The sequence below is a fragment of the Ranitomeya imitator genome, chromosome 1, assembly GCF_032444005.1.
Source record: "Ranitomeya imitator isolate aRanImi1 chromosome 1, aRanImi1.pri, whole genome shotgun sequence".
Lineage (NCBI taxonomy): Eukaryota > Metazoa > Chordata > Amphibia > Anura > Dendrobatidae > Ranitomeya > Ranitomeya imitator.
In genome coordinates this window covers 905,614,850-905,629,777 of record NC_091282.1, presented here as the reverse complement: position 1 = coordinate 905,629,777, position 14,928 = coordinate 905,614,850, and the positions used below count along the sequence as shown (strand labels likewise).

The following is a 14,928-nucleotide window of genomic DNA, read 5'->3' as shown; positions in this document are numbered from 1 at the left end:
CAAGTTATATAGTAAGTCAAAAAGTTATACTTGAGAATAGGCTAAGTAATGTCATATTTTAATGCAGAAAATAATCTATGAGAATGTATTTTGTCTTAAAACAGAATCGTTGTTACAAAATGTATTTTCCTAAGTTAAAAAGATTTAGCCATAAAACACCTCTCCTATAAATGGTAGTTATATGCAAAAGGGAATTAAAAGTTATTATATGCAGTCATGGCCGAAAGTGTTGGCACCATTGAAATTGTGACAGAACATGAAGTATTTCACCCAGAAAATTATTGCAATTACACGTTTTGTTATACACACATTCATTTCCTTTGTGTTTATTAGAACAACACAAACAAAACAGAGAAAAAGAGGCAAGATGAACATAATTTCACACAAAACCCCTAAAATGGGCCAGACAAAATGGTTGGCACCCTCAAATTAATATTTGGTTGCACACCCTTTGGAATAAATAACTGCAATCAATCAATTCCTACAAGCATCAACAAGCTTCTTACATCTCTCAACTGGAATTTTGGGCCACTCTTCTTGTGCAAATTGCTCCAGGTCTCTAATATTTGAAGGGTGCCTTCTCCCAACAGCAATTTTAAGATCTCTCCACGGATGTTCAATGGCATTTAGATCCAGACTCATTGCTAGCAACTTCACAACTCTCCAGCACTTTGTTTCCATTCTTTTCTGCGTGCTTCTTGACGTATTTTGGGGGTCATTGTCCTGGTGAAAGACTTAGGACCTATGACGCAAACCTAGTTTTATGACACTGGGCACTATATTACGACAAAAAATCCTTTGGTAATCTTCAGATTTCATGATGCCTTCCACACAGTCGAGGCACGCAGTCACAGAGACAAGAACCTGAAAACATCTTTGAACCTCCACCATATTTGACTGTAAGTACTGTGTTCTTTTCTCATTCCATTTTCAGTAAATAGTAGAATGATATGCTTTACTAAAAAAGCCCTATCTTGGTCTCATCTGTCCACGAAATTCCATCCCAAAAGAATTTTGGCTTACTCATGTACATTTTGTCAAGCTCTATTCTAGCTTATTTATGTCGGCAGTAGGTCCTCCTGGATATCTTGCCATAGCGTTTCTTTTCATTCAAATGTTGATAGATAGTTCGCACTGACACTGTTGCACCCTGAGCCTGCAGGACAGCTTGAATTTCATTGGAACTTGATAGGGAATGCTTATCCATCATCCGGACTATCCTGTGTTGCAAGAAATACTCAGAGAGAGAAATCCAGCACCATCTGTTTGTCTTGTCTACTAAATCCCAGATTAAAGCTCCATAAAACAAGGAGCCAATCAAAAAAAGGCAGTTTGTGGAATGTGAGGTGGCACTCAATGTCCTTTAAAATCCCCCTTTATTAGGGGGACATGTTGAAGAGCAGTGAAGTGTGAAACGGCCGGCCATGTCCACACAGGTCACATTCTGTGCCTGCTGCTTTGTTTTAACTTTTTCTAATAAAGGAATATTTTAACGAGACGGTAAGTGCCATCTCTCTTTTTCTCACTTTCCACAAACTAGCCTGTGTTGCAACCTTTTATCAATTTTCCTCTACTGTCCACGTCCAGGGAGATTAGCTACAGTGTCATGAGTTTTAAACTTCTTGATTTTTGTTGCACACCGTGGACAAGGGAACATCGAGATCTCTGGAGATGAAATTGCAACTTTAAAATTGTTGATATTGTTCAACAATTTTGGTTATCAGGTCCTCAGACAGTTTTCTTCTCCTATTTCTCTTCTCCAAGCTTAGTGTTGCACACCCAGACACACAATCCAAAGTTTGAGTCAACTTCTCCCCTTTTATCTAGTTTCAAGTGTGATATTTACAGTATATTGCCCACACCTGTTACTTGTCTCAAGTGAGTTTGAAGGACCATCAAATGCTTGAAACAAAATAGTTTGCCCACAATTTTGGAAATGTGCCAACAATTTTGTCCAGCCCATTTTTGGGTTTTATGTGAAATGGTATCCATTTTGTCTTTTTTTCTTTGTTTTTGTTTTTTGTGTTGTTCAAATACAGTTTTTTTGGCGCCATTTTTCTTTTTATTTTCAACACTCTATTCCCACATTCACAATCCATTTTCTTATGAAGGTCTGTGTCATGACTCTGTTGTCGGGTGTCCTGGGACCAGGGGCACCCTAGTTTGCCCTGTTCCACGGATTACTTCTGATAGTAAAGACCTTGACTTAGCTCCTGAATCCACCCTAAGTCTGTACCCTTCCTCCACCCAAGGAAAAGAGAAGTAGTAGTGTACTGTAATGCACCAACTAGACTAACAAGGTAATACAAACAGGGATAGAGGAAAATACAAATCTAACAAATATACTCACACAAACAACAGAGGCATATATTGGGAAGCAAAGGATGGGGTAAAACCAAAGTAGGAGAAGGAGGGGAATTAGCACACACCCAAAACCTAGCAACAGACACAGATAAAGCCACCAAATGCATTCTCAAACAACAACCACCAACCACCATCTCCTTACCATGCAGGATAAGCTACCTCTGGACATGAGTGCTTGCCAGAGCCCAGATTATATATGAGAAGGGAATGGCTAACAGTGAACAGATGAGAGCCTTAATGCAGGAAAGCTTCCAAGAGCTCTGAACTGAGATTAACCCCTGCACTGCTAAAAGAAACCTGCACCATTTAATATGAAGGTGAAGTGCTTCTAAACAGTGCCAGTGCAGGAGTAGGAGAAAGCAGACGCTGCGGTCCTCTGGCTCCTCTCTGTTGCAGTAAACACGTGACAGTCTGATTATAAAAATGTCATACGCTTATGAGTTGTTATCACAATAAAATCAGATATTACATATTTCAAAAGTAGTGACAAGTTCTTTTGTCTTTGCTGTGCACCCAACAAGTAGGAGTGCTGTATAGCTTCTTGCGTATACAGTGGGGAAAAAAGTATTTAGTCAGCCACCAATTGTGCAAGTTCTCCCACTTAAAAAGATGAGAGAGGCTAGTAACTGACATCATAGCAAGACCACAACTGTGAGAGTCAAAATTGAGAAAACAAATCCAGAAAATCACCTTGTCTGATTTGGCAAGATTTTTTTTTCAAATTATAGTGAAAAATAAGTGTTTGGTCATTAACAAAAGTTCATCTCAATATTTTATTATATATCTTTGTTGGCAATGACAGAGGTCAAACATTTTCTGTAAATCTTCACAAGATTGGCACACACTGTTGGTGGTATGTTGGCCCATTTCTCCATGCAGATCTCCTCTAGAGCACTGATGTTTTGGGCCTGTCGCTGGTCAACACTGACTTTCAACTTCCTCCAAAGGTTATTGAGATCTGGAGACTGTCTAGGACACTGCAGCACCTTCATATGCTTCATACAAAGTCACTCCTTCCTTGCCCTGGTGGTGTGCTTGGGATCATTATCATGCTGAAAGACCCATCTATGCTTTATCTTCAATGCCCTTGCTGATGGAAGGAGGTTTGCACTCTAAATCTCATAATTCATGGCCTCATTCATTCTTTCACATACATGGATCAGTTGCCCAGGTCCCTTTACAGAGAATCAGCACCACAGCATGCTGTTGCCACCCCCATGCTTCACAGTAGGTATGGTATTCTTTGGATGCAACTCAGCATTCTGTCTCCTCCAAACATGACGAGTTTTGTTTCTACCAAACAGTTCTACTTTGGTTTCATCAGACCATATGACATTCTCCCAATACTCTTCTGGATAATCTAAATGCTCTCTAGCAATCTTCAGAAGGGCCCAGATATATACTGGCTTAAGCAGGGGGACATGTCTGGCACTGCAGGATCTGAGTCCCTGGCGGCATAGTGTGTTACTGATGATAGCCTTGGTTACAGAGCTCCCAACTCTATGCAGGTCATTCACTAGGTCCCCTCGTGTGGTTCTGGGATTTTTGCTCACCATTCTTGTGATCATTTTGACCTCATGGGGTGAGATCTTCTGTGGAGCCCCAGATCGAGGGAGATTATCAGTGGTCTTATATGTATTCCATTTTCTTATTATTGCTCCCACAGTTGATTTCATCAAATCAAGCTGCTTGCCTATTGCAGATTTAGTGTTCCCAGCCTGGTGCAGGGGTACAATTTTGTTTCTGGTGTCCTTCAAAAGCTCTTTGATCTTCACCATAGTGGAGTTTGGAGTGTGACTGTTTGAGGTTGTGGACAGGTATCTTTTATACTGATAACCAGTTCAAACAGGTGCAATCACTAAAGGTAACGTGTAACGTTGCTGTTACCCTTGAAAAACCTGTGGACTAAATGCAGCTTGTGAACAAGCCCTGAAAAAAGTCCTTTCTTCTCATGCCATTGGCCCATTGTAAACCATGTAATACATAGGAAACAAAATAGTTCAACAAATGACTGGCACTATCTTTAAAAATAAGTCTAGAAAGTACTGGAAAATATTGTTGAATAAGAAGCAAAACGACAACACCTGTTTCTTGGAAATCATATGTATAAGCATAAACCATAACATTAAAATTCCCTGACTGACATTATCTTTCAAAATAGACCAACATGATATTGAAGAATACTGTATAATAAGAAGTGAAACAGATATAATTGCTTCCTTGAAATCAGATATATGAGCATGACCTTTGCATTTCACATTCCCCTTCCTTTTTTAAGAATCTGACACTGATACCAAACAATAACTCATTGTTCTCTCATGGAAAGTAGAACATCATTTTGTCAAGCACAGCATCTCTTTTGAGAATAGGAAAAGGAATAGCTTCATAAACATCGTATCCATAATCTGTCAATTTTGATGTGTCATCATGAATACTTCAAAGGCTTTTCCAGTTTGATGTCAATAATGCTTAAATAGTATGGTCAGCAATTTTGTCCATAAAATGGCTCCTGATGGAGGAACATGTGACCAAACCAGTCCATTTGCCTCCTCCAATAGTAAAACACTTCACATGAGAAAGCTGCTTTTTTATTGAGGGAGGCTGATGGACAGGTCTGGTCACATGCTCCTTTATCAGCAGACATTTTGTGGGCAGAAGTTGTGTTCAGTGTGTGAGGAAAGCTGTACTAAGAAGGTATAGAGACCAACCATATTTAAAGGGAACCTATAACGTGAAAAAACACTATTAACCTGCAGATATGGGGTTAGTCTGCAGGTTAATAACATCCTGAACTTGCCTGCTGTTGGCACCTAGATTCCTGCTGCTAGGAAGAAATTAATTTTATTCTTTCCAGTAGCGTTCGAGTGTAGAGAGTGATGATTCATTTTGATGTAAAGTCTTTTTATTTTGTCCACCATCGATCTGTATCCTGAAAGATAAAAAAAAACAAAAAACATACAATAACAACGATAACAGTTGTAGGGATGTGGACTGCCTTACCATGTCCCTACCCCTGAAGACAACTGACTCAACATGTGGATACCATTGCGCGGTTTTATATGTAAAAGTAATTTGTGTCTAATGTAACGTATTATGGTGCTGTAAAGTATGTAAAGTCTTAATGCACAATGTGAATATAGCATAAGATATAGAATAAGGATAATAGGTTTAGCTTACAATATAGGAAATGGTTAAGAATAGATCTAGCCCAGTGGGTGGGCACCGGTGCTGATAAAAGAGGGGCACTCTAGTTAGCAGGGTTCAGAGTCAGTTAGTGAAGTGCATAGTGAAGGTCAAGTTCAGGTGTGGTGGGTTGCTAGGTGCAGCATGAGCCAACCTTTCAAGGTAGTGGGAGGCCGAATAGAGTCCCCTGATGGACATTGCTACAACGTCTGGAGCCTGGGTCTTGGTTCAAGTACCAAGGAGTGAGCCTGGTCTTCTGACATCACGAGATCGGTGGACGTTGAATTACATGGGGGGCAGGTGGCCGGTCCTGGGTGCACTGCCAAAGTGTACATCGAATCCCCGAGGCTGATGGAGTCAGCGGGCTTAGGCCTCTTTCACACTTCAGTCTTTCGGCGTCAGTCAAAAACCGCCATTTTCGTCATTTTCGTCAAATGACGGATCCGCCATTTTTTTTTTGGCGGATCCGCTATTTTCCCATTGACTTGCATTAGAGACGGATTGTGGCGGATGGTCGTCTGTTCCATCCGCCATGCGACGGATCCGTCAATATTTGGCGGACGTTGTCTAGACATTGACGGACTTTGTAACGTTTTTTGGCGCTGCCGAAAAGGCGGACCGCGGCGGATCCATCGCGTCCACCTTTTTTTAGAATAGGCGCCTATGGGCGACGGATCCGTCGCGATCCGCTTTTTGGCGGATCCGTCGCCTCAATCCGCTTTTTTTGATTGAGCATGCTCCAAAAAGTGGATACTTTGCCCAGACAACCCAAAAACTATATAAAGAGGACAGGTCATTCCCAAATGTACCAGCCAGCAAGAGAGACCCTTCCATGCAAGAGAGACCCAGCCAGACCCTGCCAGCAAGACCTTGCCAGCCAGGCCCTGCCAGCCAGCCAGAGAGGCCCTGCAAGCCAGAGACACCCTGCCAGACCCTGCCAGCAAGACCTTGCGAGCCAGGCCCTGCTAGCCAGCCAGAGAGGCCCTGCAAGCCAGAGACACCCTGCCAGACCCTGCCAGCAAGACCTTGCGAGCCAGGCCCTGCTAGCCAGCCAGAGAGGCCCTGCAAGCCAGAGACACCCTGCCAGACCCTGCAAGCAAGACCTTGCCAGCCAGGCCCTGCCAGCGAGGCCCTGCAAGCCAGAGACACCCTGCCAGACCCTGCAAGCAAGGCCTTGCCATCCAGGCCCTGCCAGCCAGCCAGAGAGGCCCTGCAAGCCAGAGACACCCTGCCAGACCCTGCCAGTAAGACCTTGCGAGCCAGGCCCTGCTAGCCAGCCAGAGAGGCCCTGCAAGCCAGAGACACCCTGCCAGACCCTGCAAGCAAGACCTTGCCAGCCAGGCCCTGCTAGCCAGCCAGAGAGGCCCTGCAAGCCAGAGACACCCTGCCAGACCCTGCAAGCAAGACCTTGCCAGCCAGGCCCTGCCAGCCAGCCAGAGAGGCCCTGCAAGCCAGACCCTGCCTGAGACAGCCATGTGAGTACTGCCATCCAGCGTGCGTGCGTGTGCTTGTGTGCGTGCGTGCTTGTGTGCTTGTGTGTGTGCGTGCGTGCTTGTGTGCGTGCGTGCTTGTGTGCTTGTGTGTGTGCTTGTGTGCGTGCGTGCTTGTGTGCTTGTGTGCGTGTGTGCTTGTGTGCTTGTGTGTGTGCTTGTGTGCGTGCGTGCTTGTGTGCTTGTGTGCGTGCGTGCTTGTGTGCGTGCGTGCTTGTGTGCGTGCGTCTGCCTGCCCTGTTTATATGTTTTTCATACTATGCTGGTATTTTGAATAGCTGAGGTGTAAAATGTGTTTTGTGTGTGTGTATAAATGATGTGTGATGTGTTCTGCATTTTTGTTGTTCTCCATAATGTACTTGTATTTCAAATAAAGAGCAGTGTAGCTCCTACTGTACCATAAAAAAATTAAATTTTAAAAAATATAGTAATAAAAATTTCACAAAACTGTCAGTAGTCTCATTTCAAGATAAATGTAATATTGGGTAAACATGCAGTAAAGGTTATATATACAAATGTGTAATGCAAATCTTTGCTATAGAATGTTATCTGGTTTTAGAAAATACAAACTGTAGGGTAATCATAATTAACAATTTTGGGAATTGGTATTTTAATTTCGAATGAGGAACATTTTTTATAAGGTGAAACTTTGTTTAGGTGGGTTTTACCAACATGCGCATTGCGCATATCAATTTAAGTTTTGGTGTTGCTTTAAAGGGTTTTTTTGGGGGTTTTTTTGGTGGGGAAATAGGGGCTAGAGGGTTTGGCAGCTTGTGCATCAAGCATATCTACCATATAAAGTATGACGGTTAAAAAAAAAAATTTTCATTTTGTGTTGGAGGAAATCTAAAAGTTTTTTAAAACGATGTAAAGGTACCGTCACACTTAGCGACGCTGCAGCGATACCGACAACGATCCGGATCGCTGCACGTTGCTGTTTGGTCGCTGGAGAGCTGTCACACAGACCGCTCTCCAGCGACCAACGATGCCGGTAACCAGGGTAAACATCGGGTAACTAAGCGCAGGGCCGCGCTTAGTAACCCGATGTTTACCCTGGTTACCATCCTAAAAGTAAAAAAAACAAACACTACATACTTACCTACAGCTGTCTGTCCTCCAGCGCTGTGCTCTGCACTCCTCCTGTACTGTCTGTGTGAGCACAGCGGCCGGAAAGCAGAGCGGTGACGTCACCGCTCTGCTTTCCGGCTGACCGACGCTCACAGCCAGTACAGGAGGAGTGCAGAGCACAGCGCCGAGGACAGACGGCTGTAGGTAAGTATGTAGTGTTTGTTTTTTTTACTTTTAGGATGGTAACCAGGGTAAACATCGGGTTACTAAGCGCGGCCCTGCGCTTAGTTACCCGATGTTTACCCTGGTTACCAGTGAAGACATCGCTGAATCGGTGTCACACACGCCGATTCAGCGATGTCTGCGGGGAGTCCAGCGACCAAATAAAGTTCTGGACTTTCTTCCCCGACCAGCGACAGCACAGCAGGGGCCTGATCGCTGCTGCCTGTCACACTGGACGATATCGCTAGCGAGGACGCTGCAACGTCACGGATCGCTAGCGATATCGTCTAGTGTGACGGTACCTTAAGTGTAAAGTCCCTACAGCTGCATCTATCCTTTTGTATAAACATCCAAAAAAGCAAAAAGAAGCAATATAGCCATAAAATGATGAAATTTTATTACAAATAAATAAATACAAAATATCGAAATTCATAAAAATGGGACAGAAAAATATGCACAAAAAATAGACACAACTTTCCCCGGACGAAGCTAAACGCGAAACGCGCGTCGGGTTGCTGTCATCACCATCAGGTAAATCTTTTGGCTGCTATCCTCGCATTTGCTATACTTTGCACCTTCTACATGCATGAATTAATACTGAGATAAAGTCTTTTTGCCTCTATATGATCCCTTCTTACTTTTGTTCAACCATTAACACCCCTGCTACTTTGGTTTCACTATGAATATGGTTTTGGCAATATGTGGCAATATGTGTATCACGTTGTAGGCATGACTTTTGTTGCAGAATTAATTAGTACTACATTATTTTGCTATTAGCTAGCACTAGCACTTGAGGTTATGTCTGCAGCGTTTTTCACATGTAGCCTTTATCTTATTTGGAGGATCTTTATACTTTTTTGCACTTTATATGTTCTATGAGGATTACATTTGGTAAACATACTTAGCATGCCTGTGCGTTACTCTTTTTATGCGCAATGCACGTTACATTTATGTCTTGCACTATGCTATATTGTGCATTGATTGCTGCACTTTTTTAGATTTGCTGTATTTACATGGTATATCTTCTTGCCTTTTGGTGGCTACTATTTTTTGTGCATATTTTTCTGTCCCATGTTTATGAATTTCGATATTTTGTATTTATTTATTTGTAATAAAATTTCATCATTTTATGGCTATATTGCTTCTTTTTGCTTTTTTGGATGTTCATGTTAATTTGGAGCATTGCCATATAACTAGGCAGGTATTTCTCCTATTTTTTGATGTATCCTTTTGTATAGTAGCTTAGAACTCTCTGTATACTTACAGATCCTAGGGACCAAGAGGGACGCAAGGGACTGACCAACCCAAGATTGACGCAAGACCATAATGTCTTCTTCTGAGAGCCCCCCAGCACATCAGCAGCAAACTGAGGTGTCTTTTTTTTTCCTTCTAAAATATTTTTTTGGGGTACAACTATGGTAATTGTTTTTTAACCCTTTATGTGTTCTGTATTCACAGGAATATGAAGCAGAGGGGCTAACAGAAGGAGACGGACAGGGTGGAGAAATACAAGGAGCGGGAGCGCATAGTGTAAGTTTTGAACAGACCGATCCTCACATACAATGCACTACACCCAACACAAACATTCAGCACAGCACACAATACATATGCCTCGATCAAAGAACATTATTAATTTTATTTTTTTTTTAAATTAGTCTTCACAATCCGGGGCTCGACGTAGAGTTCCTCAAAGCACCTCCCATAGTCGTCGGAATGATAATCGCGGCGGTCGCCGGAGAGTAAGTTCCTTTTTGTTTTGGTGTTTAGTAAAATGTAAAATTCATGTGTTGTAATCTTTCCCTTTTTATTCTTATATTTTTGTTAGGCTTCATAGCGTGCTCCCGAACAAGATGATGAAGAGGAGGGCATCGATGTGAACACCCTCATCGAAGCAGTACAAAGTCGGGAGCCGCTGTGGAACATGTCGGACCGCCGCCATGCTGACCAGTTAATCACCCGACAGCTATAGGAGGAAGTGTGCAGTGCTGTTATGGATAACTGGGAGGAACTCGATGCTGGGGCCCAGGATCTAGCGCGTAAGTATTCACACTTCATAACCTTATGTTAGCATGATTTAATGTGGTGTATAGTAACCAATTTTTGCTTTCTCTTTCCAGGTAACAGGATTATCGTGCGGTGGCGGTCACTCAGGGATCGCTTCAAGAGGGAGTTTAATAAGGAGATGCAGGCCCCGAGTGGATCTAGAGGACGCAGGAGCAGATACAAACATGCCAGAGCCCTGTCGTTCCTCCGGTCGACGCTGCTGAGCAGAAGGTAAATATTCAACACCACATATTTTCAGTCAAACTGTAAAAATGTGTAACCTTCAATTTTTTTTGCAGCAAGGGCAATTGTAATATCCAGATACTAATTTTTTTTTTTCTTCTTTAACAGCACTTTCTGCAGCACTCGGGAGCCTGCATCAGAGTTGCACCCCTCTGGAGCGATCCCTCAAGAGTCCGCCACCGGGGACCACGTCGACCCCTCTGTTTCTGCACCTTCCCTTTCGTTTGATCCCTCAGCCTCATCCACCAGCGCTGGAGCAGCAGGGCGGACTTCGTCACTTGAAGCTGCAGGTGATGAGTTAGAGTTCCCTTTACCCCACCCCTCTGCCACTGCCGCAACATCTAGACCAACTTTGTGGTCAGGACGGCAGTGCCAGAGAGGTCAGGAAAGGAGCTATGCGCCTGACTTTTTGCAGCTGAATGCATCCTTTCACAGTGCCATCAAGCTTTTGAGTGAGCAAACGTCTGCTGGGTACAATATGCTTAACAAAAGCATACTTGAACTCAGCAGTCGTCTTGATAGGATGCAATCAGATGCAAACCAGTCACCAAGGCACTGTTTTTTTCAGTCGGTCCTCAGGCACATGGAAAATCTAACTCCTGACCTGCAGATGCATGTGATGCAAGGCTGCCACACTGCTCTAGCGCAGGCGATGTCCCATGCCCCTCCACCTACCCTTCATGTTTCAACACCTTTCCCCTCTCAAGCCACCGTCTATCCTCCCGTCCGTCCTCCTCCTGTCCGTCCTCCTCCCGTCCATTCTACTCCTTCGTCATTTGTTCCTTCCCCCCTTAGTCTTTCACAGTTTTTACCGTCCCCCTTCCATTCTTCCCCTTTAACTTCTCCGTTCCCAATCCCACCAACACCTTCATACCTCACACACACCACATCTGCACCTCAACTCTCTACACAACCTCATGTTTTCACCACCCATTCCACTTCTGTTCCTCCCCGTGATGTCCTGTCCCCCACTCTCGACGTGGTCCGCCCTGTCAGCCCCTCCGCTACTATCTCCACCCCAAACTATGAGAATCTGTAAATAAATAAACAGTTTTTTGGTTTAAAAACAATTTTATTGTCTTTCTCTTTTTTTTTTAAAGTTTTTAAGTCACCAAGGTTATGGCAATAGTAACAATAAACAGTGTTTAAAGGGTACCGTTGCAAAACATACAATGCTGCATTAAAGTACAAAGATTTTGTAAGCAAACAAAAAATGGTATTTTTACAAGTGTAAAAAGAAAAAATTTTTTACACCATTTCATACTGCCAGTCAACTGATCCTGCAGGAGACATGAAGTAGTCTGCAAAACTGTCCCGCATTCTGGAGACTGCTACTGGACTGCGAAAAGTGGGGTTGTGGTAATCCCGTAAGGTGCTTTCTGACACATTATCCTCCAGGGAAACTTGTTCTTTTGATAAAACAAAATTGTGCAGGACAACGCACGCTTTCACCACATCATCGACAGTTTCAGTCTGCAGTTTAATTGCAGTTAGCAGGACTCTCCATTTGGCAGTTAAGATGCCAAAAGCACATTCCACTACTCTTCGTGCTCTGGTTAAGCGGTAATTGTAAATTTTCTTCCTCTGGGTCAGTCCACTACTTCCAAAGGGTTTCAGCAAATGTGGGGAAAGCTGGAACGCATCATCTCCAACGCAAACAAATGGTAATAGTGGACCAGTGGTTCCAGGGAGAGGTCTAGGGGGCGGAAACTCAAATGTCTCTCCATATAAACGGCGCCCCATTGGTGAATTTTTAAAGATTTGTGAATCATTTGCGTGTCCATACACACCGATATCAACAGCGATGAACTTGCATTGTGCATCGGCTATGGCCATCAACACAATAGAAAAGTACTTCTTATAGTTATAAAACTGTGATCCAGAGCCTGAAGGTTTGACGATCCGTATGTGCTTTCCATCAACTGCTCCAACACAATTTGGAAACTGGCAAATTTGATGAAAATTTTGGGCGATCTCCAGCCACCTCTCCTGTGATGGCTCTGGGATGTATTCCACTTGTAGGCACTCCCACAATGCCCGGCAGGTATCTCTGATGATCCCCGAGATGGTGGATATCCCAAGCCGAAACTGAAAATGGAGGGATGAGAACGACTCTCCAGTTGCAAGGAATCTGTTAACAAAACGAAAAGACAATAATTAATAAAAAAATTCAAAAAACAACATTACAGTTATAAGTCTGATGAATGAGAATCATTTAAAAAAAAAATTACTTACCGAATAGTCACCATGAGACGCTCTGCTGGTGATATGGAGAATCGCATCTGGGTGTCTCGTCTCCGTATACAGTCTTCCACATAGCCCAATAAAAATTCGAAATTTTCAGCTCTCATCCTCACATAATTGAAGAACTTCTGAGGGTTTTCCCTTAGTTCGATGTAAAGCGTGGAATAAACACCACGGGTTATACGTTGTGCTGTGATGGGATGGATCCACAGCCTTCTCTTCCGCCGCTGCCGTAGGATGCGCAGTCTTTCTTCCTCCCTCTCTCGAACGCTGACTGCCAACTGATTAGCCTCAAAAGTAAAATCCGCATAGATCTTTGCAATGTTCGCCAGGACTCCTTCCATCTCTGCCACTTTCTCTACAACCTTTCAAAGATGTGGTATAAATACATGCTATATATAGTTTTCCAGTAGTTTCCAGTAGCCAATCACATTGAAATCCTCCCCTTTTAAAAAACGGATCCGTCAAAAAACGGTTACAACGGATGTGAAAACGGTCGCAACGGTTCTAACGGATCCGTTTTTTTAACGGATCAAGGCAGCTGATCCGTCAAAAAAACGGATCCGTTAGAACCGTTTTTTCACCAAATTTGACGGATCCGTCGATCCGCCACGATGTCGGACCTAACTGACGCCACACAACTGAAGTGTGAAAGAGACCTTAGGGGTAGTCCAGGAGAAGCGGGCAGCAGAACCAAAGAGGACTTGTACTAAGGAGGAAGGAAGTGTGAACTGCAGTGCCCTATGCCACCTGTCACCACCTGAACTTCAACTGATTAGTAAACATTTGCCTGTTGTAAAAAAACTTGCTGTCCCTTGAATCGTGTGCGGAGGCTCCTGAAGATGGAAGCCTTCGGCCTACAAGTGATGCACATCAGACCCTGCGCCGCACCAGGACAGGGACACTGTAAAGTTGCAGAATGGAACCGGACCACACCAATGGTCGCGACTACTGCTCTGCTGCTCTTTACATACGGACTGTACACGGAGGACAAGCAAGAAAAAAATTGCTTAAAGTTTTCTGGAGGAAACTCTGAATAATTTTTATGTACTAGTGTGAACCTAGCCTTACTCTGGGCACAGGCTGCAAACATTGTTCTGATAAGGCTGGGGTCACATGAGTGTTGATTCTCTCATGCAAGAGAATCGACTTGATTATGCTAATGACATAATTTGATCAGAATGTCAGTTTAGTGTGATCAGATTCTCTCAGATGAGAAAATTGTAGCACAGGTTAGAAGTAGACGGAGAACTTAATTTCCCCATCTTCTTCATTGTGTTAGTCTGTGGATGTCAGACTGCACTCAGATGACATCTGAGTGCAGTCTGATGTTTTACACGAACCCATAGACTTGAATGGTCGCGTGTCATTTGATTTTCAGAGCTAATCGTAGCATGCTGTGATTTTTTCCAGACAGTTTCGGTCTGTGGAAAAGGCATAGATCTGCACTGCCCCATTATATAACATCGGTGAGAGTGTGATCTGATAAAATATTGGATAGCACTCATCCAAATAATACACTTGTGTGAGCAAGCCCTAAACAAAACACTGAAAGGAGGAGACAGAAACTGACCCTTTCACTGCCAGCGTCAGTAACCCAAATGAGAATATTGTTATATTAATGTTGATAAAAACTGGCAAATAAACTGGGGAAAAGAAGCCTCTAACATGCACTTTTTTACAGTATTAAGACAAATCCCCTAACAAAGTGAATTACAAAGTTTCATAACTTTCCATGCTTGAAAAAAATTATAAAAAAAGAAAAAAATGTTTAGTTCACCTGACAAATGGTGATTGGCAGCCTGTTTAGACAGGTGGATAATCAGGAAACGCCCAGCGTAAATAAGCCATTATTGATATTGGATGGTGAACCTTGATCACTGCGTCACTGAATGATATCTGGCACCAGCAGCTCACTGGTGAACTCCGGTGAAAAGTACCGTACTTGTTTTATATTTCTTTGTCCTCTAACATTAAATTATTTTGGTCATCTTTTAGCAGGCCTATACAATTGGGGTTTGTGTTTTTTCATTTGTACATTTAAAAAAGCTTATTTTTAATTTTCCTTTTA

The 14,928-nt window shown here is 43.1% G+C and overlaps 1 long non-coding RNA gene across 1 annotated transcript; it reads left to right on the top strand.

Annotated features, from left to right (window-relative positions):
- Positions 1 to 9,605: 9,605 nt before the first annotated feature.
- LOC138658210 (uncharacterized) lies at positions 9,606 to 10,067 on the top strand. Its single transcript, XR_011317394.1, has 3 exons — positions 9,606 to 9,698; positions 9,786 to 9,857; positions 9,983 to 10,067. It is a non-coding gene; the product is annotated as an uncharacterized lncRNA (long non-coding RNA).
- The last annotated feature ends 4,861 nt before the right edge of the window (positions 10,068 to 14,928 follow it).